The following is an 18,280-nucleotide window of genomic DNA, read 5'->3' as shown; positions in this document are numbered from 1 at the left end:
ATGGAATATTGACAGTCCTCAAGGCAGGCTAGCGAAAGTAGCCTTGAAACGCAGAATATGAATTTCAATTACATTTCAATTCATTTGATTATACCAAGGAGGACAACATCAGTTCGGTACTCTACATCTTTAGCAACCTCTCTAATCACAAAGAAAGGAAACCTTAGGCACAGAGTTTTCCAGACATAAACTCTATTGCAGGAATTTAGTAACACTTTTCATTTATTTTTGTTATACCATCATTTATGGCAAGTGAAATTGCTCTTCATTTATGATAGCATTATACATCTTCTTTGTAAAATGAATTCATATAAGTAAAAATTTAAGGAGGGTGGTCGCATTTTGGAAAAATGTTAAATAGAAGTGTAATTGCTGTGTAGCCATGGTGAAACATGAAAGGGAACACCAGTGCATAGAATTTGGAAAACTGTAATTTGTTGGAAAATGTGGAATTTGGAGTCAGACAAAATTGGCTTCATATATAAGGCCTACTGAATAATGTAAGACAACTTAAACTGTTGTGGTCTTAACATCTTCATTTAGAAAAATGAAGAACTAATACCTACTTAGGACAGTGGAAAGGGATTAAAAGAGGAAATATTTTAAAAGTACTGAGCAAAATATGGTACACATCATACGTTTTAGTCCTCCCTTCCTTTTCCTTTCTTCCTGCTGATTGCTGGGACTGGCCATTGCTCTCTGCTCCTAAAGCCCCCCTTTCACAATGTAACCTGAGGGCAGGCGCTCGAGTCTGACGGCCTCTGAGTTCTCAGCTAGTCAGTTTCTCTGCTGCAAGCTGGCATGGGGCCTGCAGTCCAACTCCAAGAGGGTGAAATGACTGGCTGCAGGTGGCAGGAGCTCCCAGACATCTCCCCACAGATATCCTCCTTCCTCCTCTTTGTCAAAGAATGCAGTCATTTGTTCCTCCTCTATGTGCAAAGCAGCTAACACTTTGTACTTCAATTGGAACCCCTAGGAGGAGTCTAGGAGGTCAAACCAGTGCAGCCAAAACAATAAGAACCACTGATTTTTGGCTTCTTAAAGATTCCTCCCCAGATATAAAATCAAACCTTACTGTAACTCTTAGGAGCTTGGAAAAAACACTTCATTTTCCTGTCTGAGCCACAATTTCCTTATCTGTCAAATGGAATTGTTAAGGGCCTCTTTTTAGGGTCATTGTGAAAATGGTAAGGCTTCTAGTACAGTGCCTGGCACCTGCTATAAAAGCTGCTCCACGGGATCCGTGCTCTCTGAGCATGGCTACATTCATGGGCAGAACCACTGTTTTAGAGCCCCCCCCCCAAATTTAGAGATTATTAAATCTCTTCTCTCATCAGAAGAAGGTATCTTCCTCAGTATTAAAGCTTTCCTTTCTTCAGCTTGAAGCTTCCTACCTTGAGAGGTAGTTGGTTTCATTGTTCTATAGATTAACAGTTGTTACAAATTTGATTCAAACACTGAGTCTAAAATCACCTTCATTTATCTGTTGTTCCTTCTGGATCAAGATTAGCTAAGTCTAAGATTTAATTATTTATTCATTATTATTAATCTGTTTCCAGAAGGCTTCTGATCTGTTATTCTTCCAACCTCTCTGGTTCCTGTGAAGGATTTTCCCACTGCCTTTGGTTTCTCAGCACCAGATGGTTTTTCTTTAAGTTAGTCCCATGAGCCTCATTATGGTCATTCTGATACAGAAAGAAAGGACCCTAAGACATTGACACAAACACCTTGTATTCTTCTAGGATTTCCATGCAGCAGAAAACAGTGGTTAATAAGCTAGCATCTAAATGAAAAGACAGCAAACGTTGTCTTCAAAACCTAGGGAGAAAGAGTGAGAGAGAAGGGCAGCCACATGGTGCATTTGGGAATAACCACCACACAGAAGAATAATTCAGAACAGCATGCCTGGCAAGACATGAATAGGCCAAAAATCATATGATAGCTGGGAGAGAGAGTTCTTGCATTTTCTGTATGTTTTGTTCTGATATTACTGGTGAGAAAGTTAGATGCTGCCATGGAGAAATGATATATGCAGCCACACAATACCCCAGTTAGCTCCCAGTTCTCTGAAGCCTAACCCAGTGCTCTTTCCCCTGTACCACAGTGTCCCACCCACCTGCCACCGTTGTCCCTCCTGATGACTTCCCCCAGCCTCAAAGCCTCCTCAGACCACAGTCAATGGAGTCATTTTCAGCTCTATCAAGTCTGTACAGGAATAGACTTCCAACAAAGCTCCTAAAGCCTTCAATACTCAGAATGAAAGGATATAAAAATCTAGAATCCATGAAAAAGATTTGAGATAGTCTAGTACAGATCATCATATATGGGGGCTGGGAGGAGGGGAAGAAAATAAAAAAGAACAAACAAGACCCAAATTTACTTTGCCAAGGTCACATGTCTTGTTATTGGCAGAACTGGGATGCAAGTAATCACAGTAACTAATTTTAGTGAACAGTCACTGTGTATTAGACATAGGATGTTATGATCTTTATAAACATTGCCTCATTTATTGCTCTCAACAACTCTGAGACAAAAATTTGCCTGTTTCTTTTCAGATGAGCAAACCAAAGTATGAAGCACCTACCTTTCTCTCAAGACGCTGTACAATTAGTTATGCACAAGACACCAGGGAAACAGGTGACTAAGACCTCACCATCATCCACACAAAAGATGCACAGTCTGGTCATAAAGACACACCCACATAAACAAGTGCATCTTAGACACTGCGATGAGTACGGCAGTGAGAAAGGTGGATAGAAGCAGCTCAGAAAATGAAGTGACACATTTTCCTCTGTTCTACTTCACATACAAATATGAATCCCATTACTCCTTTTCTTAACATTATAGTAAAGGCATTTTCTGTGTTATGAGAACTGCTTTTTGTACAATCCTCATAATGTTCTATGAAATAAATGAACTATTATTTAAACAGAACTGTTTTATAATATTAACCATGACAAATAACTTTTCAATGAACATCCATAAATATTAAACATTTTTCCTTTGACCATAAAATAAAATTAGTGACTCAATTTGTTCCAATTTCTTTCCCAAAAGTCACTTTCTTCACTTTACATACAAGCAAGCTAATGTCCAAAAGCATTAAGCTCTTTGACCATATTAAAATAATTAATAAGTACTTGACTTGAGCCTGGAACACAGGTCACAAAGTTTTCAAGGAGATGCCTAAAAATTGCAGGAGAAAAATATTCCTCTAGGTCAGGTCTTCTCAGTCCTAGTACTGATACTGGTACCACATAGTTCTTTCTTATGGAAGAGTGATTATAGGATATTCGGCAGCATCCTTTGCCTCTACCCAATAGATGCCAACAGTACCCACACACATGCCAGTTATGACAACCAAAAATATCTACAAACATTGACAAATGTTCCCTAGGTTGTGGGGGAGGGTAGTGGCAAAATTGCCCTTGGTTAAAAACCATTACTCTAGAGGGTTCCTGCTGTTTAGTTTCTGAAAGCAGATCCTCTTTGGAAGAAATGCCGGTAAGAAGTCATTCTTTTTAATATTGAATAAACTTTACTCACAACCACATGTGGACAAATGAATCAAGCAAAACCTACATATTAAACCTCAGCAAATTTAGGATAAAATACCTATAACAGTTTTGAAGTAAGTTACCCCAAAGAACAGAAGGAATATATTATTTTGAAAAGCTTTTATGATTCCTGCTGGTATCCAAGAGAATATATGAACCACACAGGCAATAAAATGAAGAAAAAGAACATAGGGGTAGGCATCAACTACATGGCTATTGTGGTCTTCCAAACTGCTAGGATTTCTCTGAAAAGACAAACCATATGGAGAGCTTGTTACCTCGCGCTAGTGTTTATGAGTCCTTAGTCAGTGATATGGGGCCTTGGGAAGATACTGGCAATCTGTGGGGAAGACTGTAAAGCTGGAGGAATTTTCAGCTATTGCATAGGTGTATGGTTTCTTAGAACACAGAATTCAGAAAATCAAAATCTTGAAATGGGTCCTGATATGTGACCAGTGATTGCATCCTTTGCCAATCTGATTTCAAGAGACCATGGGTAAAGAGGGCTAGTGGATCTCTCCAAACCAATTGAGCATAAAATGAACAGATTTTGGCACAACTTAAGCTTTGCTTGAATTGCTCTCGTATGTAATATGGAAAGAGAAGAAGACAGACTGAGTAGAAAAATGGCCTGAGAGTTTGCTTGGAGATAAATTGCCCTATAATGCATAGAGTCAAGAGTTTGGGGGAAGGAGGACTGAGTCACTGTTCTTCCTCATTTATCCCTGCTTCAATTTCATCTTCAATTTCACAACAAAATGCCTGACCAGCTGCACAAACTCCTGCATATGTCAAGGGGAAAGACTCTTAGTAATTACTAGCTGGGTGTTTGTACGTTGGTTTCTTCGCTTCCCTGAACCCAAGTTTACTTAATTGAACAACTACTTCACCAGGTTGATTTCAGGTTCACTGAAATGATATATAATTCAACTTGGACAGTGTCTGTTACGTGGTAAACAATACATGCTAGTTCTTTTTCCCTTTATCACCCTTCAATACTCAAGTTGCGGGCTAGTGACTATTTTTCTTATCTTGAATTTGTTTTGGTATTTTGCTGAATAAATTTTTCAATTAAAATCCAGGTAAGAGTTGAAAGGTAATCTCTGTGAAAGAAGGGATCATACCTGTCTTTTTCTGTATTATATGCATGATATCTTAGTGCTTAGCATATATTAGGTGCTCAATAAACCTTGCTGAAAGAATGAATGTGCATGTACAAGTGAATACACGGATCAGACAATAAAGTCATGATATTGGAAAGAAAAAAATTGCATTTATTCTGTGCCTACCCTTTGTTAATCACCTTGATACACACTCTTTAGCCTTTGATTTATTTAAATTTCTCAAATTTTTGTCCCATTTTTTTAGAAGATGAAACTGTGGCTTAAGTAACTGGGCTAAGGTCACATGGTTAAGGTCACATGGTTAAGTAACTTGGCTAAGGTCTACGTGGATTTGGCTGAGCATCAAAGCCAAGGTGTCTAACTTCTAAGCCTGCATCTCTGTAATCTACAGGACGAGGAGCTATCCATAACAGGGACCAATTATTAATCACCTTTATATCTTGTTATAAACTAAATTATGTCCCAAATATGACATATTGAAGTCATAAGCTCAAGTACCTCAGAATGTGAACTTATTTGTAAATACTCGTTGCAGATGTAACTAGTTAAAAAAAGGTCATACTGCAATAGGGCAGGATCTTAATTAAAAATGACCATTACAATAAGAGAGACACACAAAGACAGAAGATGGATGGCCATGTGATGATGGAGGCAGAGACTGGAGTGAGGTCAAGAAATGCCAAGGGTGGCTGGCAACCAACAGAATCTTGGGAGCATTCAGGATACCAGATTGCTCAAAACTCAGTTCTGAATATGTTGAATTCTTGATCTGTATCTCAAATTGGCATTTTTAAAAATAGCCTTTTATTTACCTGGATATAACCATAGTGTCTGCCACCACCATCGGACAGACCTGGTGCTCTAATGCCAAGTTATACACGAGGTAATTGCTGGCATGTCTTCACTGGCAGGACAAAATACCACTGAGGAGACCAGCTCTCACAGTAAAAAGTCCATATTGGTGTTAGAAAACTCAGGTTAGGAGTTCTATTGTCATTAAACACCAGCTATTTAGCATTCAGCTCTCAGAGGAGACCTCCCTGTGCGAATCCGGATGAAATGATGGACTCTAGCTACTAAATGCTATTGCACATAGTGTAACATTTTGAAAACTACCTAATGCATAAGCTTTTTAATGCTGTAAAATACAGTAGCTAAAATTAAATGCCACTTACTTCCCTTACTTTTTCAGAGATAAATTAATGGGCAACCTGGCCAAATTCAAAGCTCTTTGATATATAAAACTTTATAAATGGAACTATTTCATCAATAAGCATAGTATCACAAAAACCTGTCTAGGTGGGGTGTTTTGTATTGTTTTGTTTTTTGAGGGGAGGGTATTTTTTAGCACTTTATTTGCTCCTTGATCTACTAAGCTCTGCAAACCTAAGCAAAGATCACCCAATGAGCACAAGCATTGCTTACTGAGAGCAAGAGAGTCAGCTACCACTAGCACTTGGCATTTGGCAGAGACTCAAATGAAAGGCCGCCTGAGAAGTGAGAAAGCTTTACAATGGCAAAAAGGGAAGGTCAGTCCTAATGGAAGGTTGTTGGCCTGGGGAAGCTGGAGGTGGGCTGACTAGAAGGGCATCCAGTATAATTGGTGAGGGAGAGCACAGCTGGCTTTCCACTGTGGATCCTAAGTTGGGGATAGGGGAAAAAAATGAAGCAAGCTGTCAATTCAGTCCTGACCTTTTGGGACCAGTCACTACAAAGGTGTAATTTGGGTTTCAGGCTAGAATTCCTCTTTCATCGTCTTTACTCAGTGCAACACAGGAGGCCAAAGGCCTCGGGGCAGCAATGCGGGCTTCTAGCAAGGTACCCTGGGGCCCCAATTCAAAGAGCCATCTACTGTACTTCCTCCTCCTGGCCACTGACCTGTATCTAGAATTCTTACCTGCCTATTCTTCCCTTGAAGAACTGCCTAAGGGCATTGCTCTCTCTTTCCTGCCAGCACAAATCCACCGTTTTTGCTTTGAGGCCTGTGAATCAACCTGTGACATTTTCTGTGCTAGGATGTTTATATGAGTATAAGTTAATTCTTAGTGACCTAGTAAACCTAGAATACTTGGGGCTCTTCCCTGCACCTGACCTAGGGATAGAAGTGGGCTAAACTAGCCTTTGTTGTGCTCAGAGGCTGGGTCTGTCAAGGCTGGAAAACCAGGCTCTCTCAGGTTCCCCAGGGCAGTATCCCAGGCCTCTCCCAAGAAAAAAAAGAAAGAGGGAGGGAGAGAGAGAGAGAGAAAGAGAGTCTTTGAAGTGGAAAAAGGAAATGAGAATGGGTGGACTCCCCACAATGTCTTATGGAGATTGATGTGATCCCAACCATGCAAGCTAGGTTAAGACCTCAAATGAGCTGACAAAGCCCATGCCCTTCAAAGGCTGGAAGCTCTGGCCTTAGGCCAGGATGCATTTTAGATGGATTTTTGGAAATAAGAAAGCCCTTTGGGTTTTTCTACACCGCTTAATGGTGTCTGCAAGCTCTTGCTATTGGGTGGGGAGATAGTAACCTGCTTGGGGCTCCTGGTTCCAGGCTTATTCTAAAGAGCTGGTGAGACAGAGCAGGAGCTGCCTCTGCCCCAACCCTGCAGCTGTCTGTCCTCTTCCCAAAGGGAGGGCTTTTTGCTGGGTTGATGCCTGAGCTTACACTTGAAAAGACTAGAGAGATTCACTGATATCCCAGGAGTCTTCCCAGGGTAATAGACATTCAGTCAACAGCCACCATAGAGAGGGCTCTGAACCCACTCAGTTTGACCTCATTCTCCCACTCCTGCTGCTTATCTGTATGGCTAATTGGTCAAGTTGATGGGTCAAGTTTCTGAAGATCTTAAGCATTTCAGTGTAGTGTGCCATCTGTGCTAGGATCAGGAACTCAAAGTTGTGCTGGGGGTAGTCGAGTTGGCTATTGGAGAACCACAGCATTTCATCCAGGAACTGCTTGATCTGGCTTCCAAGTCTTCCGACACAGGCTGAGGCTTGTCTTGGGCCTGGTGAAGTTCGGCCAGCACTGGCCCTGACTTTTCCTTTTCCTTGTACTTTTCTACATTGGCCTTCAATAGCCCACTATCCTGTAAGGCCTGCTCCCACTGCTTCACTGCCATGCTGAGGCTTGGGAAAACTCTGCCAAACTTTTTAAAGGATTCAGATCCAAGGTCCTTTGGATCTGATTCACCTTTTCCTGATTGAAGGCATCCATCTGCTTGATGGACATGGCCAGCACTGTCACCATGTTCAGAAAGTCCTGGTTTTGCTCACAAAGGAGATTGAAGGAGATGTCTAAGGATATTTCACAGCAGATTTGGGCATGGTTAGGTCATCATCCAAGCTCTCCTTTGTGTCCTTCTGAAGCCTCTTGGTCTGCACTTCCAGCTGCTGGAGTTTCTCATTACTCCCTTTCAAAATCTCTCTTCACTGTTCAGGCAATGATCTATTTCTTGGGCTTCCCAGTCTTGAAAGGCAACCAGCTTAGGTTGCCTGAGGTCAGGGTCCTGAATCTGGCCCTGACACTGGGGTCCTCAGATGCAACTCAGTTTACCTTTATTCTTTCTTTCTTTTCTTCTTCCTTTTTTTTTTTAACATACTTACTTTACTTAGAGTGGAAAATTACACTGGGGCAAAGTCAACACAAACATATGTATGAAACATTATATACACAAGGAATGCTCGGAGGGGCTCATATCAGTGCAGAAGCAAGGAGCTCGGAGCAAGGCGGAATTCTTCCCTGCAGGTTTCAGAGGGAGCAGGGCCCTGCTGATACCTTGATTTCAAACTTGCAGTGTTCAGACCTGCAACATAATTAACTTCTGTTGTTTTATGTCCACTAGTTTGTGGTACAGTAGTTTCCCTTTATCCACAGGGATACATTCCAAGATCCTCAGTGCATGCCTGACCCATGGATAGTACCAAATTCTCTCTATATATATTTTTCTATACACACGCACCTATGATAAAGTTTAATTGATAAATGAAGCACAGAAAGAGATGAACAACAACTACTAATAAAATAGAACAACTATAACAATACTGTATCCTATAATAAAAGTTACATAAATATGGCCTTTCTCTGTCTCAAAATATGTTTTCACTCAAAGGAAGCACCCATGGCTTTTCTTTGGCATATCTGAGTTACTGGCATCACTACTCTTGCAGTTCAGGGACATTCTTAAGTAAAATCAGTGTTCTTTGAATACAAACACTGCAATACTGTGGCAGCTGGCCTGATAACCAAGATGGCTACTACATGACCAATGGACGGGAACATATATAGGTGGTATGCTGGACAAAGGAATGATTAACATCCTGGGCAGGACAGAACTGACAGCACAAGATTTTATCACACTTCTCAGAACAGTGTGCAATTTAAAACCTATAAATTATATGTTTCTGGAATTTTCCATTTAATATTTCAGACTGCTGTTGGCTCATGGGGGGAGGGAGGGGGACAGGGACTGAAACTATGGAAAGCAAAACTGATAACAAGGTGGGGAGACTAAGAAAAAAAACTCATAGACCCGACAACAGTATGGTGATTATAACAGGGAAAGGGGAGTGGGGAAGGTAGAAGAAAGTAAAGGGGGGATAAATGGTGATGGACAGAGACTTCACTTTGGATGGTGAACAACACAATACAATATACAAATGAGGTACTGTGGAACTGTATGCTTAAATTTATATAATTGTATTAATCAATGTCACCCCAATAAATTCAATGACTTTTTTAAATAGAATTAAATTTTAAAAAGAGGGGGAGTCTATTGTACTGTGTCATGGAAGCCCTAGGAAATTAATACACATCCTCAGCACAGCACATCAGAGCTTCTTGACGCACATGTGAACTAAACTGCTCTGGGGAGCATGTTTTTCTCTGTCGCTGGAGGTGCTAAGCACAAGTAGAAAAACCACTCAGTGTTGAGGTAGTGGAAGAATTTAAATTGTTTCTAAGTGTCTCACCTAAACCAGATCCTATGATCTTAAGATCTAAAGAGGAAGAAGGGAAAAGATTCCGGGATTACAATGCAACATTCAGAAGTGACAACTTGTGTTTCTAATATAGTTGGAATTTTATAAATTTGCCCAGTCTTGTAAGCTATAGCCACCAACTAGAAAAAGATTTTTAACATGCTCTTCAGGTCTTTCTCAATGATTTATCTGCCTTCAAATAGTGTCTGTCTTCCATGTGCATTGTGGATTGATTTGCTTTGTTTGTATCTTGCCATTTTTCAGCTCTAGACCTGAAAATGTGTGTTTCAGAGATGAAACACCCCCTTGAACTAAGAAAACAGGAATGACTGAGACTCACCTAGGACCTCCGAAAGAGCACTAACTCCTCACATCCCCTTGGAACTTAAGAAGTATTAAATGACTGTGATAGTGGAAACTACCAAAGCTACAAATGAAGCAAATTGTACCAAGTTCAAATTTCTTGGAAATGGAGCTCCCTGCCTTTTAGCATTAAAGGGATCTCAATTTCATCTTTCTGACTACCCCCCACTATTGGACACTGATTTAACATTTTCATAAAATTGCAAATAGGAGCCTGTTGCTTGACACCAGTTATAAATTATGAAAACATATTCAGCTCCTCTGTAGGGACTGATTTTCTTATGGGGGAAATGCCACAAAGGTAATTATGACTACTTTGCCTGGTTTTGTGAGGATTGTACTTCCTGGTCTTCTGTTCTTGAAGGGAAAGAAGAAAGAACAACATTTGCTAACAACTTATTAAGGACCAAATTCTTTGCACGGTACTTAATTTAATGCTAACAAAGTGAAACACAATCACCCTCTGTTTTGACAGAAGACATAATAAGAGGCCCAGAATGATGAAAAGTCTTTCCCAAGGCTAGTACAGGAGCAGAGCCAGGTTCAAAGCTAACTTTTTCTGCCTCTGAAGTTAACTTCTTTCCACTTAGTGCATCGCCATTCTAAACTAGAAGAGTAATATCTCAGATGGGGTAGACGGGTTAGTTTTTATTAACATCAACCTAAACCTTGTACTCCTCGAGTTCTGATAGATTTGCTCCAAGGAGCCATTAAGAAAGGCCACTGATCCAAGGGCTATAAATTAACACTTTCTTCATATATAGCTATAAGCTGCTATTTCAAACCTGGGTAATATCTTCCTTAAAATAAGTATCAGTTGTCTGGGTATTTATACTCTATCACTCTTGGATTTTCCATCCTTGACTTCATTAATAGAATTTTTCTTAATTCCTTTCCTCTTTTTATGGCTTTTCAAGGGGCTAATTTGCAGGCAAAATTGCTAATTTTACAGTTGATTTCTGCTTTGTCAGCATGAAACTGACTGAGGAGTTATTAATAGAAGAATAGGATTCCCTTTTCATCCTCTTGCTCTTGACTGTAGCAGGAGGTGGGACAAAATCCATTATTTAACAACATTTGTTCTTCTTGAAAGGTCATCATTCCGGCCTTTCAGTTTTCACTAAACTATAGCAGTATCAGCAGCAACAGCAGCCACTTTGTCTTTTTAAAAGGCCTCTGGAATTCTTCCAGGTTATATGGTTGGTATAAAACTGCCTTTGAGATCCAGCTTGGGAATGGGGTCCAGCTGGAAAATTCTCTCAGTATTTCTGTGCATTTTCCAAATAGTAACTTCTAGGCATAAGCATGTGTAAATGTCCTAGTCACCTACATTCCTGGAATGGATGCTGAATTGGGGACATAGCAATGAGAATTGTATTTGGCTGATACTAGCACAGAATAGAAATAATGGTGGCATAAATGCTAGAAATTTATTTTTCACATAACATGTATCTTAAAATAGGTGTTTAGAATTAGTATGGTGACTTTGCACTGTCAACATGTATCCAGGCTCTTTCTGACTTTCACTTTATTACCAGGTTCATGTGGTTTCCATTCTCAAGGTTAACCCATGGTTTGTTTCAGATAGCCACTGGGTCCACGACCATGAATACTCCATTCAAAGCAGGAATCAAAACATAAGGTTAAAGGAAAAATCAGCTGTCTTTCAATTTCTTGTGGAGTTTTCACAAAAGTCCTCTCAATAATTAATTTTTCTACCCTGAAACACCAATCCAAAAGAAGCTATGCACCCCAATGTTCATAGCAGCACAATTTATAATAGCTAAGTGCTGGAAGCAACCTAGGTGCCCATCAGCAAATGAATGGATCAAAAAACTCTGCTACATTTACACAATAGAATTCTATGTAGCAGAAAGAAAGAAGGAGATCCTACCCTTTGCAACAGCTTGGATGGAGCTGGAAAGCATTATGCTAAGTGAAATAAGCCAGGAAGTGAAAGACAAATACCATATGATCTCACCTTTAACAGGAACCTAAACAACAAAACAAAGAAACAAGAAAATATAGTCAAAGACACTGAAATGGAGGATGGGCTGACACTAACCAGACGGGAGAGGGGAGGGAATTTCAGGGGAGAATGGGAAGGGTTTACAGGAGCAAATATAAAGGACACATGGACAAAAGCTAGGGGGGTAGAAATGGGAGGGAGGTAGGCAGGGATAGGTGGGTGGGCTGGAATGGGAGTAAAGGACAGAAAACTATACTTGAACAATGATTAAAATAAAAAAAAGAATAAAGAGGTCATACATGAAAAAATAATAATTTATTTTTCTATTCTCAAGCTGCAAGGGAGGCTGGGAAACATAATCTTTTACCTGCATACATTGCTAGCTCCACTAAAACTAGGATTTGGTTACTAAGAAGCAAAGGTAGGACAATTTTAGAGAAGCAAGTAGCATGTCTGCAACAATGAGCACAAAAGATGACTAAAAAATTAAGCTAATAAGCCTTTTTAAGTACTTATTCTGTATCTGGAAATAAAAAAGAGAAAGTTTTGATTAATTCCTTTAAGGCACAAAACTTTTGTTCATGTTATATTCTCAGCCTAGAATGCTTTCACCTTTCTTGCTCACCTGGAAAACTTGTATTAATTATTGTTCTCAAATATCTCCTGCTGTCTGATACTTCCCTGGAAGATTCTTCCCAGAAAGAATTCACTGATTGCTCAGCTCTATCTCTGTAGCATTTTAGCCTTACCTCAATTATGCCTTATAATTCCTCAGAGGAAGAGAGCTAAAATGAAAATGACAGGAGAAGGAGGTAACACTGACTTAAACGTTGAGGTGTGCCACTTACTAGCATTGAGCCAGAAACATCTGCTCTTTGAGCTGCAGTATTTTGTCTCTAGAATAGGGAAGACTAAATACCATCTCATGGCTTTGCGAAGATTAAATGACCTAATATGTGCAAGGCATAACTATGGGCAATTCTTACAATATATTAGCTTATCTTATTAGACTGTATTATATGCCTGTTATGATTTACAGCAAAAAGAAATAAACATCTGTTTTATTTAAGCCACTATTATTTTATGAATTTTTAATAACATTCAACAGAAATTTAACATTCTAATTAATAAACTTTCTGGAGCTATGCTATTCATATACCATTCCTCATAAACCTACTTAAACATATACTTCATCAAAAAAAGATATCAAAACTGATACTCAAAGTAGAGAAATTTAATGTGAAATGATTGGCAATGAATAGTTACACATGCAGCCTAGAATTAAATCTGAAGAATAGTAGTTATAGTTACAAAACAGTCTTTTGTATATCAAAATTATATATAATATGAAAATAACAACAACTTAACAAAAACTATGAAATTTCCAGGTCATATAAACAAAAACATCTAGTAAAAGAGCAGAAACTGGTGAAAAGTGATAGTCCTCATTTTTCATAGGACAGTCAATAGATAGAATTCTGATGTTGAAGAGGCTGTATTAGGAAATACAAATGTGAGGAAATTACTTAAAATTACAAGTATAATTTTATGTAATAGACCTAAAACTATGAATGGAGCTGAAAGCTATGAATAGAGCTAGAAGGAAGCAATATACCTCTCAAATTACTGGATGAGAGAAACAAAGACAAAAATCTCCTAATATAGTAAAGATATATCTAAGAGAAAGGAAAAAGCAAAGAAAAAATTTTAAAAACAACAGAAAATGTAAAAGACAGATGTAAGGTCATAACAATTTTCTTTAAATGATAGTTAAGAATTATAATAAGATTAAGCCCTGGCTGGCATAGCTCAGTGGATTGAGCGCAGGCTGTGAACCAAAGTGTCGCAGGTTCGATTCCCAGCCAGGGTACATGCCTGGGTTGCAGGCCATAACCCCCAGCAACCGCACATTGATGACTCTCTCTCTTTCTCTCTCTCTCTCTCTCTCTCTTTCTCCTTCCCTTCCCTCTCTAAAAATAAATAAATAAAATCTTTAAAAAAAGAATTATAATAAGGTTAAGATAAACATTTTTAATCTTTAGGTTAAATCAAAATAAAAACTGATATGCTTAAAACAAAACACCTTTGAAACATAATGAAAAGAAAAAGCAGGAAAAGTGACACAGTGAAAAAATATAGAATATATTATTATTATACACAAGTAAAATTAAAGCAAAATGGCTTCAATGTCTTAAACAAGGAAGTTTACTAAAAATACAAGACATAATGAGACTATAACTCTAATTATCTTTTAAGATATTTAGTTAAAACTCTAACTCTATATAACTATATAGAGTTTTATATATTTAAAATATATAAAACTAAAGTGTATGAAGTACAACGTAAAAATGCAGGTTAAATAGCTAAAAATTTGTGAGCACAGAGCACTCAAATAATATAATTTGAAATAAGTAGGTATATGCTAACCTGGAGAAATAGCTTCGTACATAAATTAAAATAGAGCTAAATTAAACTATATCATCTACAAACATAAAATACAGTCTTTTATTTTTAGACAGAAAGGAAGGGGGAAGAAAGAAAGGGAAAGAAACATCAATGTGTGGTTGTCTCTTGTGTGCCCTCTCTGGGGACCTGGCCCACAACCCAGGCATATGCCCTTACTGAGAAATGAACCAGTAACCTTTTGGTTTGCAGGCCAGCACTCAATGCACTGAGCTACATAAGCCCAGGCAAACATACTGTCCTTTTAAGGATGCATGGAATACTTTTATTAAGTATCATATACTAGGAAAAAATGTAAAACCTTCAAGAAACTCAGAAAATAAAACTATTACATACTATATTTTTGGCAAAAGTAAACAATAATAAAAACAAACAGCGAACCAGTCATAAAAAATTTATTTCTGAATTGAAAATTTAGAAATGTAGACATGGTTTCTTAATAATATGTAAAAAAATAAGATATCTAGAATACACCTAGAAATCTCTGAAAAATTACAAATAAAAACATTAATATCAAAATCTATTTAACTTTGCCAAAGATGTACTAAGAGGAAAATTCACAGAATTTGAGCAGATTAAAATATATTAATTCTATACTTAGGTAATACTTAGAAAATAGATTAAATAAAAAATTGCTGAATATGTCCTATATGAACTCCCTAGACAAAGATTAATGAAATTAATTAACCATTCATTTTTCAAAAAAAAAAAAAAAAAAAACTGAATGGGGAAACAATACAATATATAAAATAGGAATGAAATGGAGATAAATATGTAAAGGTTACAGGGGAGATTATTGCAAAAATATTTGTGTAATCTAATATAATCAATTTTGAAATTCTCAATGAAAGTGATTATTTTCTAGGCAAATATATGGGTTTAGAAGTGCATTTAAGGAATAAAATTTGTGATTTTGTTCTGCAAAATGGTTCACTGAAAACCCTATCAATCCTCTCACTGTAAAATACCTGGAAATAATTAATAAATTAAAAAAGGAAATTTATAAATGCAAAATTAGGCTTACAAAACCACAAGAAAAATTCTTGATAGTGAGATGTAATATAACAACATGGATTTAGACAGGTAAGCAAAACTGCAAAAAGATGCTACTTTTTGTATATATTTACAGACATAAATATTTATTATAGCCTACAATCTACCCAAGGTGAGTTTATGAGGCACAGGGCCAGTGCAAGGAAAGAAGTAAAAATAGAGAACCCACAAATAGCTGAGATACCCAAATGCAACCTACAAAATGAGGGGAAAAAAGAAAAGTGCCTCACTGAAAAGTTAGCTTTTTAATCCTTGGATAGGAATAGAAAGAACAAAAATCTCTCAGCAGTTGTTGTCTGTACCAACAATATCATCATTCCCAAAACCACAGCTTAAAATTTTGATTTAAAACTGTTCTGTTAACAGTACTTTCCAGCACTTAAAATAAGCAAACATAATTCTGCTCTTAAAAAAAAAAAAAATCCCCTTAATCCAGGTCCTGTGGAAGTTCCAAATGCAAAGCCCCAACAAAAGTAAGCACACAATAAACATGTCTAAATCACACATCACGCAGAACACAAAAATTACAAAGTCAAAGCACCACGAGTGACAGTAAGCAGAAAAAAACCCACAGTAAAAGTAAATCCTCAAGGACCTCATACATAAGTATTTTCAATATGTCTGCAGAAGTGAAAGAACCTCAAGTTAGGGTCAAGCAATTATTAAAAATGAACCAGGAGACCTGAGAAAGAATCAAAAAGAAATTCTAAATGTTGACCATGTAGTAAGTGAGTTTAAAAACTTAAACAATACATTAGGTACTAGGTAAGATAGTTGAAGAGTACCTGAATAAACTGCAGAAGCATCTAATGAAATTACCCATAATGTAATACATACTACAGTACAAACAATACAAAAGAGTTTATGAGAGTAGGGGAATAAAATGAGGAGGTATAATATATCTTTAATTATACTTCTGTCAAAGATGACTTTAAAAATGGAGATAGTTGAGGAGACAATCACTAAGAATGTTTGAACCTTGATGACAGAAATCCAATGAATCTGAAAGTACATAAATAAAATAAATCTACACCTAGGCTTGTCATAGTAACACAAGAGAGTACCAGAGATAAAGACCGATCTTAAAAGCAAATAAAGAGAAGAGTTAACTCACCTACAAGGAAGCAATAATTAAACTGACACTAACCTCCAAAACCACTAGAGAAACTAGGTAGAATGGATAAAACATATTTAGAAGGCTAAGAGAAAATAACTAAACACTTATAGTTGTACACCCAATGAAACTATTTTTCCAGATCAAGGAAAAATTAGGCTTTTGGGTAAACAAAACTAAGTTTACCACCAACAGACCCTCAGTAAAAGATTTGTTGATGAAACAGGCCAGCCAAAAACTTGACACAATTTGTCAAAATCACACAAGAAATAAACAATTGGAACAGGCCTATATCCATTAAGGACATTGAGTCTGACTAGAGCTGGTCCTTGTCTTATCTATGCTGGTGAATCACCATTTCAAACATCCACTCACTTTTTTCTCTGGAGAAAAGTTTTTTATTATTTCTATGTTCAATATTAATTTCCTTTTATTGAGTATTTTCTATGAGTTATTATGATGTGCTAGTTGCTTTTGATACATACTGTTAACTTTTTTAACAACCCTCCCCATATTATAGATGAAGAAACTGTTCAGCAAATTTAGTTTTTTGTCCCTTGTCCAACAGTTAGCTGAGGAAATGAAATAGAACTTGAAAGTACCCTCCAACTCCAAAATCTATGGTTCCTCCACAGCCCCATGCTAATGCATAGAAAGTTAGAGCTGGTGCCCTGGAACATGTGAATCAATGAGACATTGCTGTCCAGTCTCTAAAGGGTTAATACTCTTGCTTGCTCCTGTTTTAGTGTCTTTTTGCCTCTACAACACCTACCATGACATCAACTTCAAACATTAAACCTGGGTGTTTGATATCCTGCCAGCATGCTTTCTGACACACACTGGAAAATAAAAGTAGGAAACCAGAAATGGTTTAGTCATTGTGGTTAAATATTCAGGGCACCAATCAGGAAAGATGTTGACCATATAATTAAGGATTAGAAGCACACACTTAAAAAAATATATCAGTTCAATAAAAAGCAAAATGAGTGAGAGCAGGGCAGGGCTCCTGGGTGCCCACAGAAGACATAAAGCATAAACAACTGCTAAACATTACATTTTCTCTGGCTTTCACCATGTATGGTACAATTCTAGGGTGGTACAGTTTTACCACACTCACATGTGTTTTCATGAGTGAAGGGGTAGGGAGGGGAAAGACCATACTGGGTTTTTTTGTAGTTTCAAAGGCACAAGAAAGAGGAAGTGGTTTGGAAGGGAAGGAAAAGGTAGACATGGTCTGCCTTTCAAGTATGTGTGGCTTGAAGTGTAAGAATTTAGGTAAATTGGAGAGTTCAATGGTTGTAGTCATGTCTGCCTGGGAGATCATTTCTTTCACATGTTTTTATTATGGTAAAATATATATAACATAACATTTACTATTTTAACCATTTTGAAGTGTACCATCCAGTGGCATTAAGTACCTTTACAATGCTGTGCAATAATCACTACTGTCTAGTTCCAGGAACTTTCTTTACCTCGAATGGAGACCCCATATCCACTAGTAGTCACTTCCCAATTCTCCCACCCCTGGATATCACTGATTTCCTCTCTGTCTCTATAGTTTGCCTGTTCTGAACTTTTCATATAAATGGAATCATGCAATATCATGACTGGTGACTTTCAATCAGCATCAGGTTTTCAACATTTGTCTACATGGTAGCATGCATCAGTACTTTGTTCA

The 18,280-nt window shown here is 37.7% G+C and overlaps 1 pseudogene; it reads right to left on the bottom strand.

The window, feature by feature from the left end:
* Window positions 1–7,338: 7,338 nt before the first annotated feature.
* LOC114496951 lies at window positions 7,339–12,349 on the bottom strand (annotated as a pseudogene).
* Window positions 12,350–18,280: the final 5,931 nt, after the last annotated feature.

This window comes from Phyllostomus discolor, chromosome 5, assembly GCF_004126475.2.
Source record: "Phyllostomus discolor isolate MPI-MPIP mPhyDis1 chromosome 5, mPhyDis1.pri.v3, whole genome shotgun sequence".
NCBI classification, from domain to species: Eukaryota; Metazoa; Chordata; class Mammalia; order Chiroptera; family Phyllostomidae; genus Phyllostomus; species Phyllostomus discolor.
The sequence above is the reverse complement of the archived record's forward strand: the minus strand, read 5'-3'. Positions and strand labels throughout refer to the sequence as shown.